The sequence below is a fragment of the Empidonax traillii genome, unplaced genomic scaffold (assembly GCF_003031625.1).
Source record: "Empidonax traillii isolate 1590-97213 ecotype Southwest subspecies unplaced genomic scaffold, ASM303162v1 scaffold306:size632451, whole genome shotgun sequence".
Lineage (NCBI taxonomy): Eukaryota > Metazoa > Chordata > Aves > Passeriformes > Tyrannidae > Empidonax > Empidonax traillii.
This window is the reverse complement of record NW_020955499.1, coordinates 456,586-466,423: the sequence shown is the minus strand read 5'-3', so window position 1 is coordinate 466,423 and position 9,838 is coordinate 456,586. Positions and strand designations below refer to the sequence as shown.

At 55.4% G+C, this 9,838-nt stretch overlaps 1 protein-coding gene across 3 annotated transcripts in view; it reads left to right on the top strand.

Moving 5' to 3' along the window:
• The first annotated feature begins 218 nt into the window (after positions 1–218).
• The window catches only part of LOC114061024 (plexin-A4), a 440,892-nt gene continuing 431,272 nt past the window's right edge, over positions 219–9,838 (top strand). The window contains exon 1 of one of the 3 annotated variants that reach the window (XM_027891009.1): positions 219–556. The gene's annotated coding sequence lies outside the window, so the exon portion shown is untranslated. Of the gene's footprint in view, positions 557–1,485; positions 1,715–9,838 lie in introns of those variants that run through there. The other 2 variants (XM_027891006.1, XM_027891007.1) reach the window with 2 other exon arrangements.

Below are 9,838 nucleotides of genomic sequence, written 5' to 3'. Positions count from 1 at the left end.
CCGGCGGGCGGGAGGCCGCGGTGCCGGGCGCCGAGCCGGGCATGGCCCCGTAGCGCATCCCCTGCCTGCAGCCCGCCTGCCTGCAGCCTGCCTGCCTGCTCCGCTGCCTGTCTCCCCCCCACTCCTTGCTGATTTACAGGCGGGGGGGGCTGGGGGGGGAAGGGCTGGGGGAGGGAAGGAGGGAGGGAGGTAAAGAGGGAAGGGGTGATTTGGGGGGGGAGTGAAAACTGGAGCTGCCTTCTCCCCCCCCCCCCCCCCCCCCCCCCCCCCCCCCCCCCCCCCCCCCCCCCCCCCCGGCTCTGGGCGAGCCAGACACGGTTTGCCCAGTGCAGAGAGAGGGGCTCCGTGTTCCGCCTCCGTGGAGTATTTGGGATTGGAGAGAGTGACACACACACGCGCACACACACACACACACACACACGCACACAGAGACCATCTGCAGTGTCAATGCGGCGCCTGCTCTGAAGACTGAAGTGGGGGGAAAGGAGAAGAGAAAAAAATTATTATTATATATATACACCAAAACCCACCCAAAGCAAGCGAGGAGCACTGCCAGGTAAGGAGCTCCCCCCCGCCCCGCCCGGGCAGCAGGGGCTGCGGGAGGATCCCGGGAGGATGCCCCAGAGGATGCCCCGGGAGGGTCGGCGGGGCTGCAGCGGTACCTGCCCTACACACCTGGCGGCGGTGGAGCGGGGGCCCTGGGAGGGGCTGCTCCGCACCCCCGGGTCCTGGGGAGGGGGTCGGGGCTGGCGGGCAGGGACCCCCGAGGACAGCGGGCTGAGGCGGGGGGCTCGGGCACTGCCCCTCCGCCCCTCCTGGCCCGGCTTGCGAGGATGCTGGGGGTGGGGGTCGCAGCGGGGAGCCCCCCTTCTCCACATCCCCAGCGCGCAGGAGACACGGTGCCCGGTGTCCCCCCGTCCCCGGGTCCCCCATGGCTTTTCCCCCCATACATAAGGCTTAACTTTTCTCCCCCGGGGTAGCGGCTCCAGCGGCGCAGCCCGTCCCTCATCACCCTTGGCTGCGGATTTTCCTCCCCTCGGGGGGTATTTTCCCCCTTCGATGCTCCAGCGCATTCCTTGGGCGAGGGGCTGGAGGTATTAGCAAACTTTTTCTGCTCCCGATGAGATTGCAGCTGGACGGGGCTGGAGGCAGAGCCCTATTCCCGGGGAGGATAACACCGCCCGGGTGACCGAGGGGTAGGGACACGGGCCACCCCCGGTGGTGAGCGCCTAGGAGAGAAGGGGAGACCTCTGTCCTTTCCCTTCCTGCGAGGTGCTGGAGAGTTTTCCTGCCCGAACCCCGGCTGCGGAGTCAGCGCTGCTAAACCTCCCTCCTTCCCTCGGTGCATGTGTTGTGCTGCAACCGAAACCTGCGTATTGATGCTCTGCGTTTATCAGACATATGCCCTTAAATTATGTAGACAGCGAGAAGTGATCTAAACACCGAGCCGCACATGGTTTTGGTGGAAATCTAATACTCCGGCAGCAGATGAGTTCCTCCCAGATAAACAAACCCACTTGCTCAGCCCCAGCAGGGCTAAGTGCTGTTTGGGTTTGTAGTGGCTGCATGTGGCTGCTCCATCCCCAGCCCAGAGCAAACCCTCCTCCTCCCGGGGCTCCATCTGCTCCCGGTGCCGGGAAGGGATGCAGCCAGCGTTGGCTGGGCTGGATGCGGCTGTAGGACCTGCAGGACTCGCCTTCGCGGAAAGGACCAGGTGGAGAGCGTGTGGCTGTGCTCCTCTCCCGGAAAACTTCCACCCCGCTTTGCTTCCCAGCCCTGCCGCCGGGCAGCCGTGCTGGCAGCTCGCTGGAAACGCACCTGATTTTCCATGGCTTCCCTCCGCCGCCGGGATGCGATGTCTGGGATGAGAGGTTTCGGGGAAAGCGAGCGGGTTCTGAGGCTTTCCAGGGGGTGGGGGTGAGTGGTGCAGAGGGGAAGGTTTGGACCGGGACCCCTGGGATTGCTGGGGGATGCTCTTGCTCCGCGGGAACAATGACGGTGTCAGGGGATTTTTACAGCCGATGCAACCGCTCGCAGCCTTCTAGGGACTTATCTTGAGCGTGCACCAGCCCTGCACAAATATTTTGGGAGGCATAAAGCGTGCTAACTTATTTTCTTTATCTGTCCTCTGTTTCACCGAGGTCTTGTTCGTAGAAACCGGTGAAACCCGTAAGCGGGCAGGACCAGCGGAGCGAGGGGTTGCTCTGCCTTTACCATCTCGGCGATTTTAATTACGGCGGTTGCCTCCCAGTGTGAGATTAGGTGCTTTTCCCCCTGGCTAACCTCACTGGCTCAAGGTCCAGGGGGTGCGAGCAGCGTTTTGTTTGCGGTTGAACTGCCTGGGGAGGTGTGTGCTTGTTTGTTTGTGTGCGGGATCCTCCGCCAGAGCACGGGCTTCCAGCGGTGCAACAGATGTGTGTCTGCTTCCCGTGTGCAGCCAGGTTTGAACACGCAAACCCCAGCCCCGTCACGGAAGCCTGGGATTTTCATCCCTCCTGCGCCCAGACCCATCCTCCGTGGGGGTGTCTCCTTTCCGAAAGGACCAGTCCGAGGCTTTTCCCTTTCTGTCCCAATCTGAAACGTGCGGCGCTCGGCGACATCGATACGATGCGCGATAAATGACAAGCCGGCATGATCTAAGCGTTGTTTGTGTCCAAGACGGGTGTTTTAAAATCCAGGCTGTTGATCAATCACGGTGCTGCTGGGGAAGCGTTTGCCTGACGATTGTTACCGCCTCGCAGGCGCTGAGGGCTGGTGTTAAATCTGCTCAGCGAGCAGCCCCAAGCACCTGGCGAGCGGAGGGGATGAGCGCTATCGCAAATCCAGAGGGAGATGCTGAACTTCTCCGCGGGGAGAGGAAATGTTCGAGCCTTCCCCCCCCATGCGTTCACCTGCCAGCATCCCTCTCCGCGCCGCGGCGAGCCTGGTGCTAGACAGCCTGTGGATGTGGCAAAGCCGAGGGCTGAGCACAGGCACGGGAGCGGCTCAGATCCCTCGCCGGGGAGGCAGGAACCGTCTTTGGCAGTCGAATCCCGGGGGGGGCGCCGGGCTGCCGGAGCGGCTTTCGCGTCGAATCCTCTACTTTTGCAGGCTGAGGAGGGGGAGGAGGGATGCCGGAACCCCTTTTGTGTTGCATCTTTTTTGCTTTTACCGAGCCGCTTTGTCTCTTTGCCTCCCAATTTCCTCGATGCCGGGCGGCCGCAGTAAAACCAAACCTCCCTCTGGCAGCGCCGGGGTTTGATTCTCGCGCTCCCACGCCCCGGGCTGAGGAGCCCTGCGAGGTCGGGTGTGATGAGGGTTAACGCCGTGTTTAGGAATTAACTTCTCCTTTGGAAGGGAGCTCTGAGAAGCTCCCTGCAAAGCCGGGAACGGCGCTGGCACAGTAGGCTCGTGCTCCGCGCCGGGATCCCACGCGGGGAGGGTGTCGGAGGGTAGGGCTGTTGAGTTTCGGAGTTGGAGGTGCCAAAGTTTGTGGCTTGGCGCTGCCTACACGTGTTTTCGAGCAAGATGGTGTGTGCTGCCCCGCGAATCACTTGGCTCCTCCTGGTTTATTATTCACAATACTCCTCTGTGAGGTCCCCCACGCGTGAGATTGAGACCCCGTGGCTGAGACTGGGACCCCACGTCACCCCTTTGCAGAGGGGGACCCAGAAGTCTCACGTCTTGCCCATGAATTCCCCTCCACAACTAGGGATGTGTTTTGGATTATGAGGGTTTTTTTTCCCTGGTAAAGCTCCATCTTGATGCTCAAATAAAAAGCCCTTTCTGGTCCCCACCAATGTGACTAAAGGCTTCAGAGGGCTCTTTCTTGCTCCTTCTTGCTTGCAAGACTCAGTTAATGGACACCAACAGCTCCAGGCGCCCAAGGCAACGAGACTTCCCGTCTGTGCAGAGAGTCTGGGCAACCCACTGACTTACTGCAGGGCATCAGTGATGAGCGTGCTTCCCTGCATGACTGTCTTCATGTGAGAAGTGCTTTATATCCTTTAGCTCTGAGCTCTCAAGGAGCCTGTGACAAAAAAACAGAGGGAAAAAAAAATTAATAAAATTACACAGGGCCGCCCGGATGTTTCTCGCTCAGGCTCTGGAGAGTTTTGAAACAGTGGGAAAGTGTTCCCTCCTTCCCGTGGTGTGGGTTGGGAAACTGAGGCACACAGAGGCAATTTATTGACAGGAATTCTCACTCATCCCCATGAAATGCAAGCCGAACCCCAAGTTTGATGGTGGGAGCAGGGAGGGGTGTCCTGCCCTCAAGACCTGGGGCTTCAACAGCCAAGAGCAGTCCTGGGTCACAACAGGACGCGTTTCAAGGTTAAATTTCTTAATTAAAATGACAGATGGGTGCTTTGAGATGAGACAGTATCATAGAATGGTTTGGGTTGGAAAGGACCTTAAAGACCACCTAGTTCCAGCCCCTTGCTGCGGGCAGGGACAACCAAACATCTTGGGTTAGTGGACTGGTCTGGGGGCAGCTGCGCCCTCATGAACCTTGGTGCTTGTGTCTTTGAAAAATTTGGTACAAAATGCTTTTTATCACCTTTGGGAACGGAGGGATCATTGCAAAAATGATCCACTGAGATACCTACAGCGTGTGTGGTGATGTTCTGGAACTGGCATTCTTCCTTGGGTTGGGGTTTTTTTCTTGACTCATCCCACAAGAACTGTCTGAGCTTTTCCTTTACCTCACCCCTGAGTGGTTGGACCTTGCGAGGTGCCAAGTAAGAGGTGCCAAGTCTGCACCCCCTGCAACAGGAACCAGAGTGTTGTGCCATCTGCCCTGGGCCCTTTCCTTTGTTAAAAACCCCTCTGTGAGCCCTTAGAGATGCTCTGAAGGCTTTTAACAGGCACCCCTTGGTTTGAAAACCCAACCTTGCTTCAGACATCTGCAATCTGTGCTGCTCCAGCTGATGTGAACCTCGTCAGGTGATTCCTGGCACGTGGAAAGCCAACTTTTTGCTGAAATACAACATTCCCAGCTGTTTCCATCTCAAATTCTTTGTAGAAGACACCAAGTTCTCAGAGCCTGAAGACCTGAATGAGTGGGTTGAACCCCCCCATCCCCACTATGCTGCAGCTGGCTTTGACCTTACCTGGGGGAATCACTAGAAAGAGAGAGGTCATTTGTGTGACTTTCTTTCACCCCAGGCTTTGCTGCTGAGAGGGTTTTCCAGTGTTTTTTTGGATGCTTCACGCCGTGAAACAGAAATCCAGATGCAAAAGTTCAAGAGGCTGAGATTCCCAGGTTTCTTTTGCAATAGGGATAAACAAAACTTCCCACTAAACATGGCTGGATGATTACGCTGATGACCCAAGAAGGAGATCTTAAATTGTCAAGTCTCCTGGTTTTCATCCTGCTCTCTGAGTTTCCTTCCAGCTCTATTATCCATACACGAGTGGTCTGCTGGGGCTTTCCCGCCCAGCCACTGGCAATAAATTTCCAGGAGCTGACTGGCACTTGAATTTGCCTTGTCCTTCTGACAGGACGAATGTGTGGCTCTAACAGAAAGAATATGGGAGAGGTTTCCATTACAGGCATTTGCATGATATATATCACACACTTCCCCCTCCTCCCTGCTCGTGGAAGGGCCAGAGGGATAAATCTTGATGCTTGGTGAACCAACCCCGCGCCAAAGGCATGTAAATGTTTATGAAACGAGCCACCACGACCCACGTGTTGTTTCACCCCGAGCATAAAACGCCACGCGAGGGAGGAAAGGTGAGAGTGGTTGGAGGTGTTTTGTTCCCAGTAACGTTTTCCTGTGAAACAGTGACGTGATGCTCGACTCAGGGGCTGTGTGGAGACGGTTAATATTTATATACTTGCTGCTTGTTCTCAGTGAGGAACTTACACTTGCTGCCAGCAGCCCCCTGACGCTCACCGAGGAAGAGCCTCGCTTTTGAGCGTCTCTGCGTTCAACTCTTCGGCGACTTGAGTTTGGAGTTACAGGAACGGGAGCAGTGAATTAGCAGTAAATCAAAGCCTGGGTGGCTTCGTCCTCAGCTGCAGCAAGATTTAAATTAAAAATGTCTTGCCTGAGCGAATCCCTCGTAAGTCAAGCACTGGTGGTGTGTCAGTCCAGGCTTCGTCGGTGAGAGCTCAGCCCCTTTGAGACAGAAGCCCTGAGGAGCCCACACACTGATTCCCAGCTGAACTGGGGAATTGCTACCTCATTCCTTCCATTAAGTGTTCTTTCTTTTCTTTCCTTTACTCCTTTCCCCTGACCCAAAGGGAAGATGACCGTGCTGGGAAGTTGGGAAGAGGTTTGCAGATTCTCTGCACGTGCGTGTGGCCCTGTTTGACTCGGTTAGAGCGCATCTGATTGTGAAAAGGGATTTATTTATTTATATTTTTTTCTAAATTTTGTGAGAGGGGATTTGTCCATAATGTGGTGCTGGGAAGAAAACTCATTTAGAGACTAAGGAGGTGTATCCTGTTACAATTGCCTATTGATGGAACAGCAAGTGCTTGGTGTGCTGCTACACAGCTTTAATTTACTTTGGGGGAAACTTATCCTGGGCTGCCAAAGGGAGACTTGGGTTTGCTGGAGGGATGTCCCATGGCCCTCAACGGGTCTGATGGCATCTTCTTTGCTCATCCATCAAATGGGGGTGGTCTCTTGGCAGTGACTGTCCCTTCAGCCACCATCTAGTAGTTATTTTGCTCTAATGACCTTTACAAATGACTCGCTTTTTGTAAGTGAGATGATAAAACCAGGGAGGTTCTGGTTGGGAGCTGACTCACCAGCCTGAGGAATAGCATCATGTACAAGGCTAATTGTCACTAATGACCCCTGTCCCACCCCTGGGCAGTGTCACCTTGCTCTGCTGGCTGGGAAGAGGCTTTCAGAGGTGGAGAGGAACAGGAGATTGTTCTATACTGAAGGCAAGGGCTCTGTCACCACAGCCCTGCCAGGGAGAGGAGGTGAGCTGGGAATACAACCACACCACTTGTGGAGCCAGCTGAAGGCTCTGCTTGGATTTTTCTTTAATGAACAATCCAAGAGGGAAAAAACCCACCCAAACCCCCACACCCAAATTAGGATGGGCAAGTCTGCTTGATGTGCTACCTTAAAAAAAGCGAGTTTCTGCTCTGTTTTGGGAAATTCCTTTTATTTGTCAGGGGTTTAGTGCAAATTCCTGTTTCTTGCTAAAAGCAGAGCAACACGTGGAGTTTTGCAAGCTGTTACCCTGAGATGTGTAAATGTAGGGGGGGGTGGCACTTACATGGATAATTTTGGGCATTTCCTCTGTTTTATTGTGTCTGTCCCTTTGTACTCTCCCCTTCATGATGTCTTCTTGGCCAGATGGAGGGGCTGTCCCCTGCCACAGTCTCCTTTCCTTCCAGCCACCCTGGATCCCAGGACTGATTTGGAGGGTTGCAACGACCTCCATACCTGGTGCTTTTTAGGGCTGTTATACCCCCATCACCCCCTAGCCCCCTGACTGCACCCCTCCAGAGAATCCAGCCCCCTCCCAGACAGCTTCCCTGGGGAGGACAGTGCTCAGAGACAATCTAGAGGGTGAATTCTTGGTTTAAGCCACCTCAGGGAGGGCAGTTGCCTCCTCACCCTGAAGACGGCAGGATGAGCTCTGAGTTCTCCTCCTGCGCTGAGCTGCTATGGTGATGAGTTGCTATAGAAACACAGAGTTAGCATTATTATTTATTATTGAAAGGTGCTTCTTTTCAGCTCCTGGTCGTGCCAAGAAGACCCCCGGTGCTGGGTGTGGGACACTGCCCTCCCTGTCCACTTGGGATGGTGGGTTAAGCTCTCCAGCAACCCGGGCTTTAGCCCCGCTGGAGGCAAACAACCGTGCTGTGCTGGCCCAGCAGGCTGATCTGGTTAAACAAATCCCCCCAGTATGTTCCCGTCACAGGTCCCTTCCTTCGTCAGATCCATCCTTTGGAGGGGGGATTTGAGTGAAGCGTTTCATTATAATGAGCTTAGTTATTTCCAAACTGGTAATCGCGTGTCACCATTTGGCGCAAGGGGCTTGCATTAAGTTCTTTAATAATATGTCTGTTCATCCATCACAAATACTGTATTCACAGGACCTTGTAGTGATTGCCTGGTAAATACCTTCTCTTATCTCTGCCTGTGCTGCTCCTTGTTGTTTGCTGAAGTTCCCCCCCTCTCCCTCTCTGCAAATCCATCCCTCCGCGCTGGGAGGCAGGGATGCTCCTCCTGGTGCTCCCTGTCCCCGGGTCCTGCTCTGCCTGAGCCACCCTGGAGCTGGGCATCCCTCCAGGGGTGCCTGCAAGATGCCAAGCAGGGCCAAGCGATGCTCAGGGCATCGCTCTGCCCGCCCTCACCATCACTTTCCAACTGCCAATGGTGTGTGGGGGATAAATCCTGCTTTGGGGCTGTTGCTCGCTGTGGGTGGAGCAGGTGTGTTCTGTAGGCTGGGTGCTGAGCAAGGATCTGTCTGGGAGCTGCAGCAGAGGGTCCTGAATGGACCTCATTTATACAGGACACATCCACTGGTTTGGGAATGCACAGCTGGCAGGGCAGGAGGGATGCAAAGCCGGATTCTTGGGTCCCCTGCCTGGAGCCACGGGGCTCCTCGAAGCTGGAAGCGCTGCAGAGGTGGCTCTGCAAGGAAACCTCCCTCCCTCCTGCTGTCCTTCACACCCTGGCAGCCCTGAGGATGCTGCAGCCACTGCAGAGGGGTGGCTCGGTGGGGACAAAAGGCTGGGAGGATGGAGGGATGTCCAGAGCCACTGGGAGGAGTGGGGCTGCTTTCCCTCTCTGTCTGGGGCAGGGGAGGGCTTGGCTTTGCTTCCAGCAGGGATTAGCAGTACAGTTCTTTCTTCTTCACCCTCCTGGCTCCCTGGAAATTGCCTGGTGGGGAGAAAAAAAAAAAAAAAAAAAAAGAAAGGGAGAAAAAAAAAAAAAAAAGAAGGAGAACAACACATTTTCTTGCTGCAGAATTAACAACTGGGAGGTGAAGTTTTCAGGGTTGGGTTGGTGCAGCTGCAGGGGATGGCTGAGCTTCTCCTCACAGGTGCTGCAGGTGCAGGGTTGGGCTCTCCCTGCAGTCCTTGCAGATGCTTTCCCCGGGGGACAGGGTGGGGAGGGATGCAGGAATGGCTGGACCAGTGCAGGATGCTGGATACGGAAAGACTTGGGCGTGGGGGAATCTCTGCTGTCTCGTGGCAGCTGAAGTTCCCTGAATTCCTCTGGATCTGCACCTTCCCAAGTCTTTGAGGAAACAAAAGGAGGCTCTTTAAAGCACTCCCTCTGGCAGGAATAAAACACGTTCCTTTGCAGAGCCTGCTTCATTGCTTGAAGTCAATCCCTTTGGGCTTTGTATTTTCCTTCTTGGAAGCTGAGCTCCCTGTGGATAAGGGAAAAAAACACCCAGGGTGCAAGAACAGGGCTGGGGGGGATGGGGAGCCTTCCTGGGAAGTGCAGGTTGGAGGTGGAGGGAAGGATGAGGTGTCCAGTGGAGGGGTCTGGGGGTGAATGCTGACCCCTCACTGTGCCAGAGACTCCTGCAACCCACCCTGCAAGAGCTGTTGGTAGTGTAGGGTCACATCCAGCCTGTCTCTCTTGTACTGATGGTTGGGATGATCCTCCTGGAGTGGGAGATGCTCCTGCATGTCCTGCATGTGCCAACCCCTACTCCTCTCCTAAAGGAGGGGAGCTGGCTGTGGGAAAGGAAAGACCACTGGACTCACAACATCTTTTCAGCCTCTGCCTTTCCCTTCCTGGCCTCTGTAGTGGCTCCCAGAGAGCAGGAGCTGCTCCCCTTGACCAAGAAAGGGCAGGAGGAACGAGGTACCCTTGGAGCTGCTCCCTGTGCCTGGGGGAGGGATAGAGAAGGGAGGTGAGAGAGG